Here is a 20,500-nt window from a genome sequence, read left to right on the forward strand (position 1 = left end):
TTAAAAATATCTTTTTAATTTTTTAAATTATGGTAATATGTATGTGACATACAATTTCCAGTTTTTGCCATTTTTATACGTTCAGTTCAGTGATATTAAGTACATTGATATTGTGCAACCATCACCATAATGCATCTAATGGAACTCTCATCTTGCAAAACTCCTACAACACCCCACTCTCTTAGCTCCTGACGACAAGCATTGTGTTTCTTGTCCCTATGATTTTGACTACTCTAAATACCTCAAATAAGTGGAGTCATATGATATTTGTCTTTTTCTATTATTTTACTTAGTATAATGTCCTCAAGTTTCATCCATGTTGAGGCATATATTAGAATTTCACTCCATTTTAATGCTAAACAATATTCCAGTATATATCTAAACACACACACACAGAGACATGTTTACCTGTCCATAAATATTTGGCTTGATTCCATGTTTTCACTTTTGATGATAATGTTGCCATAAAAATGAAATGTGCATATATCTATTCTAGATCCTGTTTTTAATTTGGGGGGTATATACCCAGAAGTGCAAATATTGAATCATGTGATAATTCTATTTTTAATGTTTTTGAGGAAACTTCATACTGTTTTCCACTACAGCTATACTATTTCACATCCCTACCAACACTGGAAAAGGGTTCCAATTTCTCTATATCTTTCTAACATTTACTTTTTGTTTTTTGATAATAATCATCCTAATGCATCTAAGGTAATATCATTTCAGCTTTGATTTCTGTTTTCCTGATGATTGAAGATTTTGACCATCTTTTCATGTGTCTATTGGCCATCTAAAAAGCTTTGGAGATATATTTATTATATTCTTTATGTATTTTTTGAATTAGTTTTTTGTCTTTTTATTGTTGAGATTTAGAATTTCTCTTATATATTCTGAGCTATATCCATAATTAGATATATGATTTGCAAATATTATCTCCCATTCATTTTTATTTTGTTAATAGTATCTTTTGATGCACATTATTTTTATCTTTTATTTTCCATGAAGCCTAGTTTTTCTACTTTTTCTTTTGTTGTCTGAGTCTTTGGTGTTACAATTAAGAAATCACTCCCAAATCCAATGTAATGAAAATTTTGCCCAATGTTTTCTTATAAAAGTTTAACAGTTTTATATCTTACCTGCTAAAGCTGAAACTCCAGTACTTTGGCCACCTCATGCGAAGAGTTGACTCATTGGAAAAGACTTTGATGCTGGGAGGGATTGGGGGCAGGAGGAGAAGGGGACGACAGAGGATGAGATGGCTGGATGGCATCACGGACTCAATGGACATGAATCTGAGTGAACTCTGGGAGCTGGTGATGGACAGGGAGGCCTGGCGTGCTGTGATTCATGGGGTCGCAAAGAGTCGGACACGACTGAGTGGCTAAACTGAATTGAACTGTACTGAAGTTAATTTTTGCATACATAGAGTTAGGTGAAGGTCCAACTTCATTCTTTTGCATATGGATACCTAGTTTTTTCACTACCTTTTGTTGAATTGTGACCGTCTTTTCCCCCATTGAATGATTTTGTCATTCATCGAAAATCGAACTTATTTGTAAGGATTTATTTCTGATCCAAGTATTCTATTCCATTGATTTATATGTCTGTCTTTATGTTTTACCATACTATTTTAAGTATTATAGTTTTATAACACAGTTTGAAATCAGGAAGTATGAGGCCTCCAGCTTTGATTTTGTTTTCAAAGTTATTTTGACTCTTCAATATCCCTTGAGCTGTTATATGAATTTTAGAATGGTATTTCTACTTTTGGGAATAAAAAGCTTCTTTGGAATTTTGATAGTGATTACATTAAATATGTAGATCACTTTGAGTAAGATTGACATCTTAACAATATTAAATTTTCCAATCTATGAATATAGAATGTATTTCCATTTATATATATATTTCCTTTTTCAGCAATGTTTGGTGGTCCTCACTGTATAAATATTTCATCTCCTGAGCTCATTATTTTTTGATGCTATTATAAACAGAATTGGTTTCTTAATTTTATGTTCAGATAGTTAATGTTAGTGTATAGAAATAGAACTAACTTTTCTATTTTTACTTTGTATCCTGCTACTATTTGCTGAATTTTTTGATAGTTCTAGTAGTATTTGTGGAAACTTCTAGATTTTATTATGTATAGGAAACAATAGGTAATATATAGATATATGTAAGTGATGTTTATAGTCATTGGTTCATAGGATTATGGAAAATGAGAAGTGCTATGATCTGCCAATGGTAGACTGGAGAATCAGGAAGACTGATGTTTTAATTCAGTCAGAGTCCAAAAGACTTTGAATTGAAGCATTGGTGGCCTAAGACCCTATCTGAGTGAGGGCCACCAGTGTCTAAGGGCAGGAGAAGATGGGCATCTCAGTTCTTTGGGCCTCCCTTAGCAAAGGCAAATTGACACAAAATAATCATCTCATTGCAGCCATGAAATTAAAAGATGCTTACTTCTTGGAAGAAAAGTTATGACCAACCCAGATAGCATATTCAAAAGCAGAGACATTACTTTGCCGACTAAGGTCCGTCTAGTCAAGGCTATGGTTTTTCCTGTGGTCATGTATGGATGTGAGATTTGGACTGTGAAGAAGGCTGAGCACTGAAGAATTGATGCTTTTGAACTGTGGTGTTGAAGAAGACTCTTGAGAGTCCCTTGGACTGCAAGGAGATCCAACCAGTCCATTCTGCAAGAGATCAGCCCTGGGATTTCTTTGGAAGGAATGATGCTAAAGCTGAAACTCCAGTACTTTGGCCACCTCATGTGAAGAGTTGACTCATTGGAAAAGACTCTGATGCTGGGAGGGATTGGGGGCAGGAGGAGAAGGGGATGACAGAGGATGAGATGGCTGGATGGCATCTCTGACTCGATGGAAATGAATCTGAGTGAACTCCGGGAGTTGGTGATGGACAGGGAGGCCTGGTGTGCTGCGATTCATGGGGTCGCAAAGAGTCGGAGATGACTGAGGAACTGAGCTGAACTGAATCATCTCATATATATATATATATATATATATATATACATATACATACATACATACATATATACATATATATACATACATACATACATACATATATATATACATATATATATATATATTTCAAATACTTTGGAATCTTTACTACCTCTTTAGAAAAATGATTCTGCAGAATGCCTCTGAGTATCTCCAACGTAAAAATTTTTTCTTGTAGATAATATGCACTTATGTATTATAGAATATTCCGATTGATAAAGCAGACCAGAAATACAATAGAACTAACACTCTTCATCCCAAGATGTTGGAGACAATGTGTAAGTATTTTTTTTCTTTCCCCGCTCCTATATTTTTTAATTTAAAAATAGATTAGTACATTTAAAAATTCAAGTTTCAGTCTCAGTCTGAAGGCAGGGACAAAAGTCCCAGCTTGAGCTTGAAGATAATCAGGCTGAGAGAATTAATTCTCTTTTACTCAACATTTTTTCTCTATTCAACATCCAATGGATTGGTTATGCCCAGCCTCATTGGATATGGTAATCTTCTTTCTTCAGGCTACTGATGTAAGTATAATTTCTTTTGGAAACACCCTTAGAGACACACTCAGAATAATGTTTAACCAAATATCTGAGCACCCTCTGGCCTAGTCAACTTGACACATAAAGTTAACCGTCCCACAACATAATCCTTTATTACCTCTTTTGCAATAATCTGTTACAGGAAATTAATTGTGTTTCATTTGAATTAGTACATTTTTGTTTTACATGTTTTGGGACTAATGTCTAAAAATTGTATTATCATTCACAATTTTGCATTAAAATTCTCTTTATAAACCCAGGTGTATTCACTGTAAACTCGGAATTTAGCTATGCATTTATTTCTAAAGCTTAATATTTATATTTATATGACGAATTTAATCTTCTGAAGTACAATCAAAAGCCAATTTTCATTCAATGTGCATATCTGAAGTAAAAACATCTATAAAGAAGTATATTTTGATATTCTAGAAGGAGTCATTAATGGGAGGCTATTCACAGCAGGCTTATCTTCAAAAGTGATTGGGAAGAAGTCTTAAAGATGAATAAGTGTAGAAGATAACTTTTCTTTAATGCCAACAGTTGTTGAAAGTTCGTTTTAGCTATGAGAAATGAATACTAGTATTTTTCGTTGAATAGTCTGATGCTAATGCGACTCTAAATTTACTCCATGGTGACAGAAATTAAATGAAGTTTTTCTGAGTAACTAAAACTACGCAAAATCAAGTTATATCTTTAATAGAAGCATGAAAAAGAAACCACTTGGAAGTGTAAGTTGTAATATAAATTTAGATTGGCTAAATATTAAAATGCTCATATGAGTGTTTTTCTCTTTCCTGGAGAGAAGTTGATTTGCAAATTGTGCTCTTTATTGTTTTTATTGTCTAAAATCTTTCCTGATGTACAAATTCTTATGTTTCAGAAATCATTCCTACTTTGCTTATCTTCCTGTGCCATCATATCCATCAGCAATTTGATGATCCCGACATCTTTGTGCCTAGACCTCTCGACCAAACAAGAAGTTAGAAACCAATGTTCCTGTAAAGATATGCACTCCTGTGTCCTCTAGAAAACTCAAATGCAATGTGAAAGGATTATAAGAAGTGCTTGTTGTAGGTACATGCAGGTGCATTAAATAGGGTGTCAGGGAAATACTCACCAAGAGAGTACTATTGGATCCAAAGCTTAAAGAAGAAAGACAATAAGCCATGCAAATATTCCAGGGAAACTTTATCCAGGCAGAAAACGATTAAAAAACTTTAAAGTTATTTATATGTGTTACTTCTTTGTCTTAGCTTGGGTTTCACCACTCCCATCCCATACAGACTTGAGAAAAAATTTGAATGGAGATATTTTATTTGGAAGATAACCATAGCAGAAGCGGACAGTGCAACAGGGATGGGAGAAGAGCCAGAAAAGTATAAACTGCAGAGCAGGTTACACTGCGCACAACTGAGGGCCCTCTACATGTGGGGTAAAATGTGTCTCAGAATTGTCTCACTGAGGCATGAGATAAACCAAATTCTTGGTTAGTTTACACTTAGTTTTTAAGGGCTAGAGAAATTGCTTACCTAGAAAAACTGAAAAACAGGAGTTGCAGTGTATAGGAAATAGCTCTAGCATTGAAAATGGGTTTTAGATGTACACCAGTGGGGTACGGATGGACTTTAACATCTCCTGAGTGAGTGAAGTCGCTCAGTCGTGTCCGACTCTTTGCGACCCCATGAACTGTAGCCCACCAGGCTCCCCCATCCATGGGGTTTTCCAGGCAAGAATACTGGATTGGGTTGCCATTTCCTTCTCCAGGAGATCTTCCCGACCCAGGGATTGAATTCAGGTCTCCCACATTGTGGGCAGACGCTTTACCGTCAGAGCCAACAGGGAAGTCCTTAGCATCTCCTACTGTCCCTCAGGTCTGACTGATTCTGTTCAGTACATTTCGCTTAAACCTCTCTGCTGCATTTGTGTCACTATTGCCGCCTTTTAAGTCTTTACCATAAACTGACTGACTTTCATGCTCTAACAAGCAGAAGCTCCATTTTTATAACAATCCTTTTTTCATGTTCACTTCACTCTTCTGAAACAAAAGTTACAGAAAAAAATACACCGTATAAAATAATTGTAAAGCACTCATGTAAGTAGTATACTAACAATAACCTAAAAGGAAAATAAAAAATAACTTATAATAAAGTAATATGCATTTCAATAAGTATGCCCTGAAAAATAACCACAGAGGAACACCCAGTGATACATCGTAATCCATCACATAGACTATTACAATGATATTGAATAGGTAGGTAACTGAGATATCAGGAACAATGTAGTCATTGCTGATATAATTTCCCCCCAATTAACAATTTATTGTATAGCTTCAGAAAACCCAAGTGCAAGTTTCCCATTATGTATAAAGTCCTTGTATGTCTGAAAATATTAGTGTGTATTAAAATAAAGTATCATTACAAACTCGGGTAAATTCAAGCAACTGTTTTACCGAGCTGTTATAATTTTATTGATCACAATCCCCATGCTATGAATTTTATCCCCATGACACATTTATTTTGCAACTGAGAGCTTGTACCACTTCATCTCCTCACACATTTTGCTCATCTTCCAATGCTCCTTCCTTCCCCTCTGACCAACTACCAGTTTCTTCCCTCAAACTATAACTCATTTCTGTTTTATTATGTTTTTTCATTTTATTTTATATTCTGCATATAAGTAATAATTCATGGCATTTGTCTTTCTCTGACTGACTTTTTTTTACGTAGCATTAGATCCATCCATGCTACTGAAAATAGCAAGAGTCCATTCATTTTATGGCTGAATAATATCCCATTATGCCTGTCATGCTGCAGTCAATGTGGTCACAAAGAACTGGACATGACTTAATGAATGAACAACAAATTTTATACACACACACATACACAACACACACGTGGCTCAGGTAGTAAAGAATCTGCCTGCAATGTAGGAGATCTAAGTTCAGTCCCTAAGTTGGGAAGATCCAATGGAGCAGGGAATGACTACCGATTCCAGTATTCTTGCCTGGATAATTCCATGGACAGAGGAGTCTGGCAGGCTATAGTCCATGGTGTCACAAAGAGCTGGACACTACTGAGCGACTAACACGTTCACTGTCATGTATAATACAATGCGTTATGTGTGTATGTATGTGTATATAGAATATTTCTCAGCCATAAAAAGAATGGACTCTTGCCATTTTCAGCAGCATAGATAGATCTATCTTATGACACTAAGTGAGCACACACACACACACACACACCTACACACACACACACACACACACACACATATATATATATATATATATATATAAAATCTCACTTCTGTATCCATCCATGGGCACTTAGATTACTACCATATCTTGGCCATTATGAAGAATGCTTTGTTATCTTGAGATATATTCCCTCTATATACACTTTCTTGAGAACTTTTACTATAAATCAATGTTTGACTTTGTTGAATACTTTTTCTGCATCTATTGAGATGACAGTGTGATTTTTATCCTTCATTTTTAATACAGTATGTCAAGTTAATGAATTGTGGATATTGAACTATAATGCATCCCTGGAATTAATCTCTCTGACCATTTAAAATTATCATAAAAAGATAATTTTAAAGCATTATTTAATTCAGTTTACTAATTGAAGATGTTTACATCTATGTTTACCAGAAATATTGACCTATAATTTTCTTGTTTTTCTTTCCTTTTTTTAGTGTCTTTGTTTTTGATATCAAGGTAATACTAGTCTCTTAGAATGAGTTTGAAATTCTTCGCTCCTTTTAAATGTTTCAGAATAGTTACTAGCTCGTCTTTAAATGTTTGATATAACCATACTGTCAAGCTGTCTGATCCTGGTGTTTGTTGGGAATTCTTTTTATTACTGACTCAACCATTACTGGTGATCAATTTGGTAATATTTTATATTTCTTCTTGATTCAGTTTTGGAAGGTTGTATATTTCAAGGAATATTTCCATGGTTTTCCATTTTATTGCTGTATAGTTATTTGCTGAAACTCCAATACTTTGGCCACCTGATGTAAAGAGCTGACACATTTGATAAGACCCTGATGCTGGGAAAGATTGAAGGTGGGAGAAGGGGACGACAGAGGATGAGATGGTTGGATGGCATCACCAACTCAATGGACATGAGTTTGAGTATACTCCCAGGATTTGGTAATGGACAGGGAGGGCTGGCGTGCTGCAGTCCATGGGGTCGCAAAGAGTCAGACATGCTTGAGCAACAGAACTGAACTGACAGTTATTTGTAATAATCCCTTATAATGTATTTCTGTGGTTTCAGTTGTTACTTCTATTTCTGATATTATTTGAAATCTCTCTATTGTTTATGATGAATCAGGCCGAAGGTTTATCAATTTTATCTTTTCAGAGAATGAGATCATAGATTCCTTGATCTTTTCTATTTTATTAGTCTCTATTTCATTTATTTCTGCTCCAATCTTTATGGTATCTTTCCTTCAACTAATGCTGGGTTTTGTTCTTTCTTCTTGTTCCAGTTTCCTTAGATGTAAGGTTATGCTGCTTGAGATATTTTTTCCCGGTTTATTAAGGAAGACTTATATCACCATAATCATCATCTTTGGAGGTGCTTTTGCACAATGCTGTAGATTTTGAATTGCTGTGTTTCATTTTCATTTGTCTCCAGAAAATTAAAAATTTCCTCAGGATTCTTCACTCATCCCTTGCTTATTTAGTAGCATAATTTTTACCCTCCATGTGCTTGAGCTTTTAGCATCTTTTTTCTTGTAGCTTATTTCTGATCTCTTACTGCCTAGTTAGAACAAAACCTCCTTCTTTATTTCTGTCTTTTAAACTTATTGAGTCTTGTTTTGTGGCCTAAAATGTGCACACTAATCTCATAATCTCTTTCATGTATATTATTCAAGTGCTTTAAGAAAAGGATTCTCAAAGTCTCATCTCCTTTGTTAAATCACTTAAAATATTATATAGTTATTATTTTTCTTATTTATATTCATTTCAATGTAATTAATTGTTTCACATGTGTCCCTACTAAATACTAGTTTTTAGCAAAATTATATAACCATATTTTTAAAAATTAGTGATTAACACATTTATTTATTCAATACAACTATAAATGATGAATAAATGAACATTTTGAACTAGATTCATCTTTGGTCTCTCTGTCTACTTATATCAATTTTGTGTTCTGTATCTTCATTATTAAATTTTATAAAAATTGTGCTGCCTGATTTATTAAAACCATTCATTGTTTATACAATCATTTAGTGTTTAAATTGTGAATTTTGTAGCTTTGTCTTTTAATATCTTTTTTCTTTTGCATAGAAGCAATTATACACCTAATTTTAATTGGAGTTTGGTATTAAAAAGATCTATATATCAGGGCCTAGAGAATAAAATACAGAGCATGGGACTATGACTAGGAAATTTCTGTTTCAAGGAGTTTTCTTTTCTCATAAATTATATTAACCAAGAGATTTGTATTGGCAAAACTGTCTTAGAGGACATTGTGAATTAAGAAACTTACCATTAGTTGTCCTTTAAAGATGGACAGCCCTTACTTCTGGTATAGGCATACATAAGAGAAGAACCTTTCTCTACAAAGCCAGTTCATTCTTGGGTGGTTTTCCTATCCACCTACTTTGTTCCTAGTATTTGTTTTCATCTCTCTACTTCATGAGTCTTAGTTCTACATTTTTGTTTTCTAGTATATTTGGTTATATTTTATATATATTTAATATTTTGAGTTTTTATCCTAATTCATTGACTTTTTAAGATTCCTTTATGCATTCCTTTCTTTTTTTTAAGTATATTTCTTGCTTTTTTCTTTCTTTCAATAATTGCTTATTTACAAGTTCATGTCTAAGTATACTTATAGGAGAATAAAGGCTATTATAAACTGTTTCATGACCTTAAATGCATTTTCTGTTATCTATATAATTGCCATGCCTTATAACACTACAATGAAAAGGTGACTTGTTACTTATCAATACCAGTATCAAGATCATTGAGATAGCCAAGCTGAAATTGAATAATAAAACTTTAGAGTTGGAAGGACCTCAAAGATTATTTAATAATGCAGTTTTTGCATTTGCATATAGATAAGGTCAGTAGAAGTTGAATTACTTGTGTAAAGTCATATAATTAGTTTGAGATGGGGTGGGGGGAGTGGATACCTGTTCTTTGATACCTTTGCAAAGCTTTTTCTACTGAATTCCATGACTTCTGTTGGTCTGACACTCAGAACTGACACTCTTAAAAGTAATCAGATATCAAAGATACTAGAAAACTCTGATACAATGATTATTACGTATATATTATTATGATATAGTGTATTATTATGTAGAAGAGAGATAATCTAGATATATAAATGTATGATACACTTTGGTACATAGAATGTAATGATAGTCATAGAGAATGAAACCTAACAAGAGAAAATGGCATAGAATTGGGTTTTGGATAGCTGTAATATTAATAGGATGGATAAAAATAGACTAAAAATAGCACTATAAGATGTAAAAAGAATACCTGGATAGAAGAAAATCCAGAAAAGATCAAAGGAGCAAAGATTTTCAAGAAGCAGAAAATAAAATGAAGAAGATGAGAAGTGAAAATGTCCATTAGTTTACATATATGTGGGAGATTTTTGTCATTAGAACAAGTTATTTCTGTAAATTATTGGGCCAAACTGAGGTTTAAGTTATTAGGGGAGTCCTTGTGAGGAGATCTTAAGGAGATAGTGACAAAATTCTTTGCTTGACTAAACTTTACTCAGGCTTCCGAACCTTCTCCTAGGCCTATCTGTAGACTTCTTTATATAATTCAGTTTTGGCAAGAGTCTTGCTAAGTCACTTTAGTCAGAATCCTCCACCCCGACTCGGACTCCCTCCTTAATATCGACACACTGATATCTGATCAGATTTCTTATTTTGCACAATCCCCCACGGGATATCTGATCACCCCGGTCCATCTTTAGCAATACATCTATTAGATGGGCTTTGCCAGAATTCCCCATGCCCCTGATGTTTTCCCTTATTTTACATCTACAGACCATAGCCCTGTTCTTTGGCTATAAAGCCCTATTTGCATGTGCTATATTTAGAGTTAAATCCTATCTGTCACCGACAATGCAAAATTTCATCATAGTATTCCCTATATCTGTTATGATAGTGACACCTCCACCCCCAAATAAAGTCTTCCTTGCTGTGATTTGACAAATGTCTTTGAACATTTTTTTTCTTAAACAATATAATAAATTAGAATAATTTTTCAAAAGTTTACTATCGAAGGGTAAGAAAGTATAATGTATTGTTTGGAGAGAAAAGTACAGTGGTAGAAACTTCTGTTTAATTTTTATGTTATGTAAATAATAAAGATAAGATTTAAATCAGAAATTAGAAAATTGTTTGTGAGAGCAGGAAGACTCAATGACTAAAAATCTTCCAGAAGGCTGGAGGACCTGCCTGGGAGCTTACCTGCCATAGCAGAGAAGGGCTGTGCAGATGCACGTGGCTATGGACTGAGAAAAACAGGGTGTTTTTTGTTGCAAGGACTTTTGTTTTCTCAGGGAAGCAGGGGCAGAGTATGGAGAGGCTGAGGAGTGAAAAAGGGAGGAAGAGGGAGGAAGAATCAAAGTGTGGGAATTGTGAGAGAGTTTTGAATTAACTACTGAAGTGAACTGAAGAGCAATTTTGTCATTATATACAGCAAGTTTGGGACAAAAAGAGAATTAGAATATGAATCTCTCAACTTGCAGTACAAATAATATTAGGTTGGTGCAACTGTAATTGTTGTTTCGGACCGTGAATTTTAAATCATTATAACTAGGCTCAAACACACCTTTAATAATTAAAATAGGAATGATAACAATCAACACATCTTTTGCCAATAAGAAATGTTTATTCCTGCAGCATAAAAATTTGTACTTTGGGATTCAGTAAACTCTTGAAAAGCATTTTCTACCTCCGGCTGGTTGTGGAAGAATTTTCCCTGCAAATAGTTGTCAAGATGTTTAAAGGCAACTGTGATATTGGAGAAGACTCTTGAGAGTCCCTTGGACTGCAAGGAGATCCAACCAGTCCGTTATAAAGATCAGTCCTGGGTGTTCACTGGAAGGACTGATGTTGAAGCTGAAACTCCAATCCTTTGGCCACCTGATGTGAAGAGCTGACTCATTTGAAAAGACCCTGATTCTGAGAAAGACTGAAGGCAGGAGGAATAGGGGATGACAGAGGATGAGATGGCTGGATGGCATCACCGACTCAATGAACATGAGTTTGGGTAAACTCCAGGAGTTGGTGATGGACAGGGAGGCCTGGCATGTTGCAGTCCATGGGGTCGCAAAGAGTCAGACACGACTGAGCAACTGAACTGAACTGAACTGATGGGGGATAAGGGAAAATTTCATAGCCCAGTTCGTTCAGCTTCTGAAGCATTGGTTGTGCAACATGCAGTCTGACGTTGTCAGGGGGAAGAACTGGGCCCTTTCTGCTGACCAATGCTAAGTGCAGGTGTTTCAGCTTTCAGTGAGTCTCATCAATTTGCTGACCATATTTCTCAGATGTAATGGTTTCACGAGGATTCAGAAAGCTGTAGTGGATCAGCAGGGCAGCAGACAACCAAACAGTGACCATGACCCTTTTTTTTTTTTTTTTGGTGCAGGTTTGGCTTTGGGAAGTGCTTTGGAATTTCTCAGTCCAACCACTGAGCTGGTCGTCACTGGTTGTCTTATAAAACCCACTTTTCATCACACATCACAATCTGATCGAGAAATGTGTCATTGTTGTGTACAGTAAGAGAAGCTGACACTTCAAATCGACATTTAAAAAAAAATCTTTGGTCAGTTCATGAGACACCCATTTTTGACCTTTTTCACCTTTCCAATTTGCTTAAAATGCCAAACAACCATAGAATGGGCAATGTTGAGTTCTTTGGCAACCTCTCTCATAAGAGGATTAGCTTTGATGATCGCTCTCAATTGGTCATTGTCAACTTCCAATGGCCAGGCACTACACTCCTCAGCTTCAAGACTCTCATCTCCTTTGCAAAACTTCTTGACCACCAGCGTACTGTATGTTCCTTAGCAGTTTCTGGGCCATTATTGATGTAGAAAATTATGTCCAGCGTTTTATGACTCATTTTAAACACAAGTAACAAAGTTGCTTGCATTTGCTTTCTGTCTGACATCATTTCCATGGTTTATACAAAAAAAAAAAAAAAACTCAAGCAAAATTATAAAGTGAGAAATGTGTGTTAAAATGATGTATAGCAAAAAATAAAGTAAAATGATGTATAACATAATCACATTTTTTTAAGAATGGATTCCAAGATCAAAGACAAATGTCAGCAATGCGAAAGCTGCAATTACTTTTGCACTAACCTAATATCCTCTCAGGTAGGTACTAAGCTTAAACATAAAGTAAAAAATAATTGGATGTTTTAGGAGTGATTGATATGTTATTCGTTTAATATATATGAACAAGCACTAAATGGGTAAAAAATTAGCACCATTGATATCTTACATGAGAGGAAACTCTGCAATATATCTATCACTCATATTCACTCTACTTAAAGTAAAGAAAGGAACTATAACTTGATATTTTAAAACTATGTCTGACAAGTTCAAAAAGTATAAGGGCTTAAAAGCAGAAGAATAAGATAGATTAAATTCCTGATTTCCATTCTAGACCAATATTTGAGCCATACAGCTAGTATGATTCATAAATTCAGGGCAATTTACTTGTATCAATTTATCGACCCATCAGCAGGGTATGAGAGCACCTGTCAGGCTTAATTTTTGCTAACATATTAATATTTGTAAACTTTATTTTTTGAAAGGTGATAAAAATTAACATGAAAAGAGAAAAACTGAATTGTTTCTTGTTTAACTTTTTAAATTTTGAAAATGTTTTGTTGTGTGCTTATCCTTTCCCATATACGAATATATTATACAGCTCATTTGTCTATTGACTTTTTTTGGTTATCTTACAATTGATTTTTGTGAGATTTATTATACTAAAGTATTTACACTTTGACTCAAACAGACTGGTTACTAATGTTGATTTATAACCACCATATTCTCAAAGAATTTGGGGCAATTTGCACCAATTTATCAGCACTGGTTATTGATAATGGTACAATTTGCGAGTTTCACTTGGTCTTTGTAAGGCTCCCAGTGAGGTTTGTCTTTGGAGTTGGTTACATGAATACATGATGCCTAGCAGGATACAGCAACCGTGTCTTGGTTCCAAAATGTTCCATAACCACATCAGTGATTATTGATTTGAGAAAGAAGAGTATATGGTATAGACTTTACAGAGATAATGGAATAGGGAAATCACACCAGATCAGTTCAGACTCCTTGCTATGAGGCAGCCCTTGGTTGTAACTCACATTGTAATTAATGCTGTTGGGCCGGTGGCTGGGACGAGCAACCTGAGGAGTGGTGGCTGCATAGGCACAGGAGGGCCTAGAGGAGCTATCCCCCGTTGAAGGTCAGGAACGGAGGTGGTAAGGAGATACCCATCGTCCAAGGTAAGGAGCAGCGGGTGTGCTTTCCTGGAGCAGCCATGAAGAGATACCCCATGCCCAACGTAAGAGAAACCAAGCAAGATGGTATGTGTTGCAAGAGGGCATCAGAGGGCAGACACACTGAAACCATACTCACAGAAAACTAGGCAATCTAATCACACTAGGACCACAGCCTTGTCTAAATCAATGAAACCAAGCCATGCCTGCGGGGCAACCCAAGACGGGCGAGTCATGGTGGAGAGGTCTGACAGAAAGTGGTCCACTGGAAAAGGGAATGGCAAGCCACTTCAGTATTCTTCATCATTAGTACAGATTAATTTAATAATTCGGTTTTTATAAATCAAAATTATTTCTATTTTTGTGATTTCTTTCCTAGACATTAACCTGAGATAATTGAAAGAGCAACTCCCTCCTTGCTATTTTATACCTGCCTTTAAAGTGCTGAGGTGTTGATTTACTTAAGGATTATACATACATTGCCTATTTGCAGGTGACTAATGAAGAGCAAAATAACACCTCTTCTGGAAATTTATTTAGCCTAAGGTACTTCACTTAAATTACTTTGAACAGAGTCAATTATGAAAATATGCCTTCAGTACTTAAATTTCAGATACTAACAGATATTTCCAAGAGGAATCTTATTTCTTACAACTTATGTGATATTTTGATACCTGGAAAATAAGACACAATCATGTAAAGTGTTTTCTCCCAGAGTTCAACAGCAAAAATATAGAACACAGAGCAGTCAAGAATGTTATTTTAAGAAATGGCAAAGATGGTAATTATTATATATTCAGAGATTCTGGACCCTACAAAAGCATTGTCTCAATTACTTCAGCTCAGTCCCTCAGAGGTGTCCAACTCTTTGTGATCCCATGGACTGCAGCACTGCCAGGCTTCCCTGTCCATCACCAACTACTGAAGCTTACTCAAACTCATGTCCATCAAGTCGGTGATGCCATCCAACCATCTCATCCTCTGTTTTCCCCTTCTCCTGCCTTCAATCTTTCCCAGCATCAGAGTGTTTTCCATTGAATCAGTTCTTCTCATAAGGTGGCCAAAGTATTGGAGCTTCAGCTTCAGCATCAGTCCTTCTAATGACTATTCAGGACTGATTTCCTTTAGGATTGACTGATTTGATTTCCTAGCAGTCCAAGGGACTCTTAGGAGTCTTGTCCAACACCACTGTTCAAAAGCATCAATTCTTTGATGCTCAGCTTTCTTAATGGTCCAACTCTCACATGCATACATGACTACTGGAAAAACCATAGCTTTGACTAGACAGAACTTTGTCAGCAAAATAATGTCTCTGCTTTTTAATATGCTCTCTTGGTTTGTAAAGCTTTTTAAACCCAAGCAACAAAAGTAAAATTTTACAAGGAAGGAATACATTGAATTAAAATCCTTATGCACAGCAAAAGACACAATCAACAAAATTAAAAGGTGATCTACAGAATGGGAGAATATATTTGTAAATGATATATCTAATAAGGGGTTGATGTCCTAAATATATAAAGAACTTATAAGACTCATTAGCAAGAAATAATTTTTGATTTAAAAATTGATAGATGATTAGATATTTCTCCAGAGAAGTCATACAAAGACCAATAAGTACACAAAAATGTACTGAACATCACTAAATTCTCAGAGAAATATAAATTCAAACCACAGTGATATATTATTTCATGTTTTTAGAATGGCTACCATCAAAAAGATAAAAGATAACAACTGTTGTAAGAATGTGGAGAAAAGGGAACCCTGGTGTACTGTTGCTAGGAGTGTAAACTGATAAATATTCTGCTTCTGGAAAATAGCATGGAGTTCCCTCAAAAATTAAAAAGAAAACTACCATATAATCCAATAATTTACATCTGGGTATATTTCCAAAGGGAAAAAAAAAATTCAGTGTCTTGAAGAGATAACTGCATCCCTCTGTTCACTGCCGTATCATTCACTACCTAGGTGTCCATTTACACATAAATGGGCAAAGAAACTTTGATATAATTTAGAATATATATATTATGTAACAAAATATATAATGGAATATTATTTAACTCTAAAATTTAGAAAATCCTGCTATTTGTAACAACATGGATGGACTTGGAGGGCAGTATGATAAGTGAAATAAGTCAGAGACAAATGAGCTCATGTATGATCACACTTATACACAGAATCTAAAGCTGTGGAGTTCATTTTTTGAAGGTTTATTACTGTTTTAACTGAAGTAGAGTTGGTTTCTAATGGCATATAGTTTCAGGTGTACAGCACAAATATATATATATATATATATATATATATATATATATATTTCAGATTCTGTTGCTTACAGCTTATTACAAAATATTGAATACAGTTCCCTGTCCTTAAGAGTAGGTCCTTATTTGTTATCTATTTTATATATCAGTTCAGTTCAGTTCAGTCGCTCAGTCGTATCCGACTCTTTGCGACCCCATGAATCGCAGCACTCCAGGCCTCCCTGTTCATCACCATCTCCCACAGTTCACTCAGACTCATGTCTATCAAGTCCGTAATGCCATCCACCATCTCATCCTTAGTCGTCCCCTTCTCCTCCTGCCCCCAATCCCTCCCAGCATCAGAGTTTTTTCCAATGAGTCAACTCTTCTCATGAGGTGGCCAAAGTACTGGAGTTTCAGCTTTAGCATCATTCCTTCCAAAGAAATCCCAGGGTTGATGTCCTTCAGAATGGACTGGTTGGATCTCCTTGCAGTCCAAGGGACTCTCAAGAGCCTTCTCCAACACCACAGTTCAAAAGCATCAATTCTTTGGTGCTCAGCCTTCTTCACAGTCCAACTCTCACATACATACATGACCACAGGAAAAACCATAGCCTTGACTAAACGGAATTATTCAGCAAAGTAATGTCTCTGCTTTTGAATATGCTATCTAGGTTGCTCATAACTTTTCTTCCAAGGAGTAAGCGTCTTTTAATTTCACTTTAATGGCTGCAGTCACCATCTGCAGTGATTTTGAAGCCCCCAAAAAATAAAGTCTGACACTGTTCCACTGTTTCCCCATCTATTTCACTGAAGTGATGGGACCGGATGCCATGATCTTCGTTTTCTGAATGTTGAGCTTTAGGCCAATTTTTTTGCTCTCCTCTTTCACTTTCATCAAGAGGCTTTTTAGTTCCTCTTCACTTTCTGCCGTAAGGGTTGTGTCATCTGCACATCTGAGGTTATTGATATTTCTCCCAACAATCTTGATTCCAGCTTGTGTTTCTTCCAGTCCAGCATTTCTCATGATGTACTCTGCATAGAAGTTAAATAAGCAGGGTGACAATATACAGCCTTGACGTACTCCTTTTCCTATTTGGAACCAGTCTGTTGTTCCATGTCCAGTTCTAACTGTTGCTCCCTGACCTGCAGACAGATTTCTCAAGAGGCAAGTCAGGTGGTCTGGTATTCCCATCTCTTTCAGAATTTTCCACAGTTGATTGTGATCCACACAGTCAAAGGCTTTGGCATAGTCAATAAAGCAGAAATAGATGTTTTTCAGGAACTCTTGCTTTTTCCATGATCCAGCGGATGTTGGAAATTTGATCTCTGTTTCCTCTGCCGTTTCTAAAACCAGCTTGAACATCAGGGAGTTCACGGTTCATGTATTGCTGAAGCCTGGCTTGGAGAATTTTGAGCATTACTTTACTAGCATGTGATATGAGTGCAATTGGGTGGTAGTTTGAGCATTCTTTGACATTGCCTTTCTTTGGAATTGGAATGAAAACTGACCTTTTCCAATCCTGTGTCCACTGCTGAGTTTTCCAAATGTGCTGGCATATTGAGTACAGCACTTTCACAGCATCATCTTTCAGGATTTGAAACAGCTCAGTTGGAATTCCATCACCTCCACTAGCTTTGTTCGTAGTGATGCTTTCTAAGGCCCACTTGACTTCACATTCCAAGATATCTGGTTCTAGATTAGTGATTACATCATCATGACTATCTGGGTCATGAAGATCTTTTTTGTACAGTTCTTCCATGTATTCTTGCCACCTCTTCTCAATATCTTCTGCTTCTGTTAGGTCCAGACCATTTCTGTCCTTTATCAAGCCCATCTTTGCATGAAATGTTCCCTTGGTATCTATAATTTTCTTGAAGAGATCTCTAGTCTTTCCTATTCTGTTGTTTCCCTCTATTTCTTTGCATTGATCACTGAAGAATGCTTTCTTATCTCTTCTTGCTAATCTTTGGAACTCTGTTTAGATGCCTATATCTTTTCCTTTCTCCTTTGCTTTTCAACTCTTTTCTTTTCACAGCTATATGTAAGGCCTCCCCAGACAGCCATTTTGCTTTTTTAAATTTCTTTTCCATGGGGATGGTCTTGATCCCTGTCTCCTGCACAATGTCACGAACCTCATTCCATAGTTCATCAGGCACTCTATCTATCAGATCTAGGCCCTTAAACCTATTTCTCACTTCCACTGTATAATCATAAAGGATTTGATTTAGGTCATACCTGAATGGTCTAGTGGTTTTCCCTACTTTCTTCAATTTGAGTCTGAATTTGGTAATAAGGAGTTCATGATCTGAGCCACAGTCAGCTCCTGGTCTTGTTTTTGTTGACTCTATAGAGCTTCTCCATCTTTGGCTGCAAAGAATATAATCAATCTGATTTCAGTGTTGACCATCTGGTGATGTCCATGTGTAGAGTCTTCTCTTGTGTTGTTGGAAGAGGGTGTTTGCTATGAGCAGTGCATTTTCTTGGCAAAACTCTATTAGTCTTTGTGCTGCTTCATTCCACATTCCAAGGCCAAATTTGCCTGTTACTCCAGGTGTTTCTTGACTTCCTACTTTTGCATCCAGTCCCCTATAATGAAAGGGACATCTCTTTTGGGTGTTAGTTCTAAAAGATCTTGAAAGTCTTCATAAAACCGTTCAACTTCAGCTTCTTCAGCATTACCTGTTGGGGCAAAGACTTGGATAACTGTGATATTGAATGGTTTGCCTTGGAGATGAACAGAGATCATTCTGTTGTTTCTGAGATTGCATCCAAGTACTGCATTTCGGACTCTTGTGTTGACCATGATGGCTACTCCATTTCTTCTGAGGGATTCCTGCCTGCAGTAGTAGATATAATGGTCATCTGAGTTAAATTCATCAATTCTAGTCCATCTTAGTTCGCTGATTCCTAGAATGTTGATGGTCACCCTTGCCATCTCTTGTTTGACCACTTCCAATTTGCCTTGATTCATGGACCTGACATTCCAGGTTCCTATGCAATATTGCTCTTTACAGCATTGGATCTTGCTTCTATCACCAGTCACATCCACAACTGGTATTGTTTTTGCCTTTGGCTCCATCCCTTCATTCTTTCTGTAGTTATTTCTCCTCTGATCTCCAGTAGCATATTGGGCACCTAATGACCTGGGGAGTTCCTCTTTTGGTATCCTATCATTTTGCCTTTTCATACTGTTCATGGGGTTCTCAAGGCAAGAATACTGAAGTGGCTTGCCATTCCCTTTTCCTGTGGACCACTTTCTGTCAGACCTCTCCATCATGACCCACCTGTCTTGCATTGCCCCGCAGGCATGGCTTGGTTTCATTGATTTAGACAAGGCTGTGGTCCTAGTGTGATTAGATTGCCTAGTTTTCTGTGAGTATGGTTTCAGTGTGTCTGCCCTCTGAGCCCTCTTGCAACACCTACCATCTTACTTGGGTTTCTCTTATCTTGGGCATGGGGTATCTCTTCACGGCTGCTCCAGCAAAGCACACCTGCTGCTCCTTACCTTGGATGAGGGAGTATCTCCCTACCACCGCCATTCCTGACCTTCAACGTGGGATAGCTCCTCTAGGCCCACCGCTCCTTGGGTTGCTCCTCCAGGCTGCGGGCCCTGGCCTTGGGCGTGGGTGGCTCCTTCCAGCTGCCTTCCCTAGCCTTGGGCTCAGGGTGGCTCCTCAGAGTCACTGATGCGGGGTGTCTCCTCCTGGCCACCTCTGAACTCGCACGTGGGGTATCTCCTCCAGGCCGCCGCCCTGACCTCGGACGCTGGGTAGCACCTCTTGGCCATTCCTGCGCCATAGCAGCCTGGCACTCTAGGCCACTGCCCCTGACCTCGGACGTGGGTAGCTCCTCTCGGCCGCGCTTGGTGAGCCGGCTCTCGCAGCTGCCCGCACTTGGTGTATAAATGGTAATGGCATATATTAATCTCATCGTCCTAAGGAAAGGACAGAAAAAGGAAGAGAGGGAAGAGAGGGAGGGAGGGGAGGCGGGAGAGAAGGAAGCAGGGAAGGAAGGGAAGATAGAGGAGGAGAAGGAGAGAGGGAGAAGAAGGAAGGAAAGAAGGAAGCAAGCAGAAATAAGGAGATGAATCAGCAGCTTCAACTGACAGCCAGATCATTAAATCTGGGTATAAAATAAGTACGAAGAAATAAATGTGGAGATGAAAATGTGAGTTAGAAAGCATAAGT

Source organism: Ovis canadensis, chromosome 18 (genome assembly GCF_042477335.2).
Source record: "Ovis canadensis isolate MfBH-ARS-UI-01 breed Bighorn chromosome 18, ARS-UI_OviCan_v2, whole genome shotgun sequence".
Taxonomy (NCBI): domain Eukaryota; kingdom Metazoa; phylum Chordata; class Mammalia; order Artiodactyla; family Bovidae; genus Ovis; species Ovis canadensis.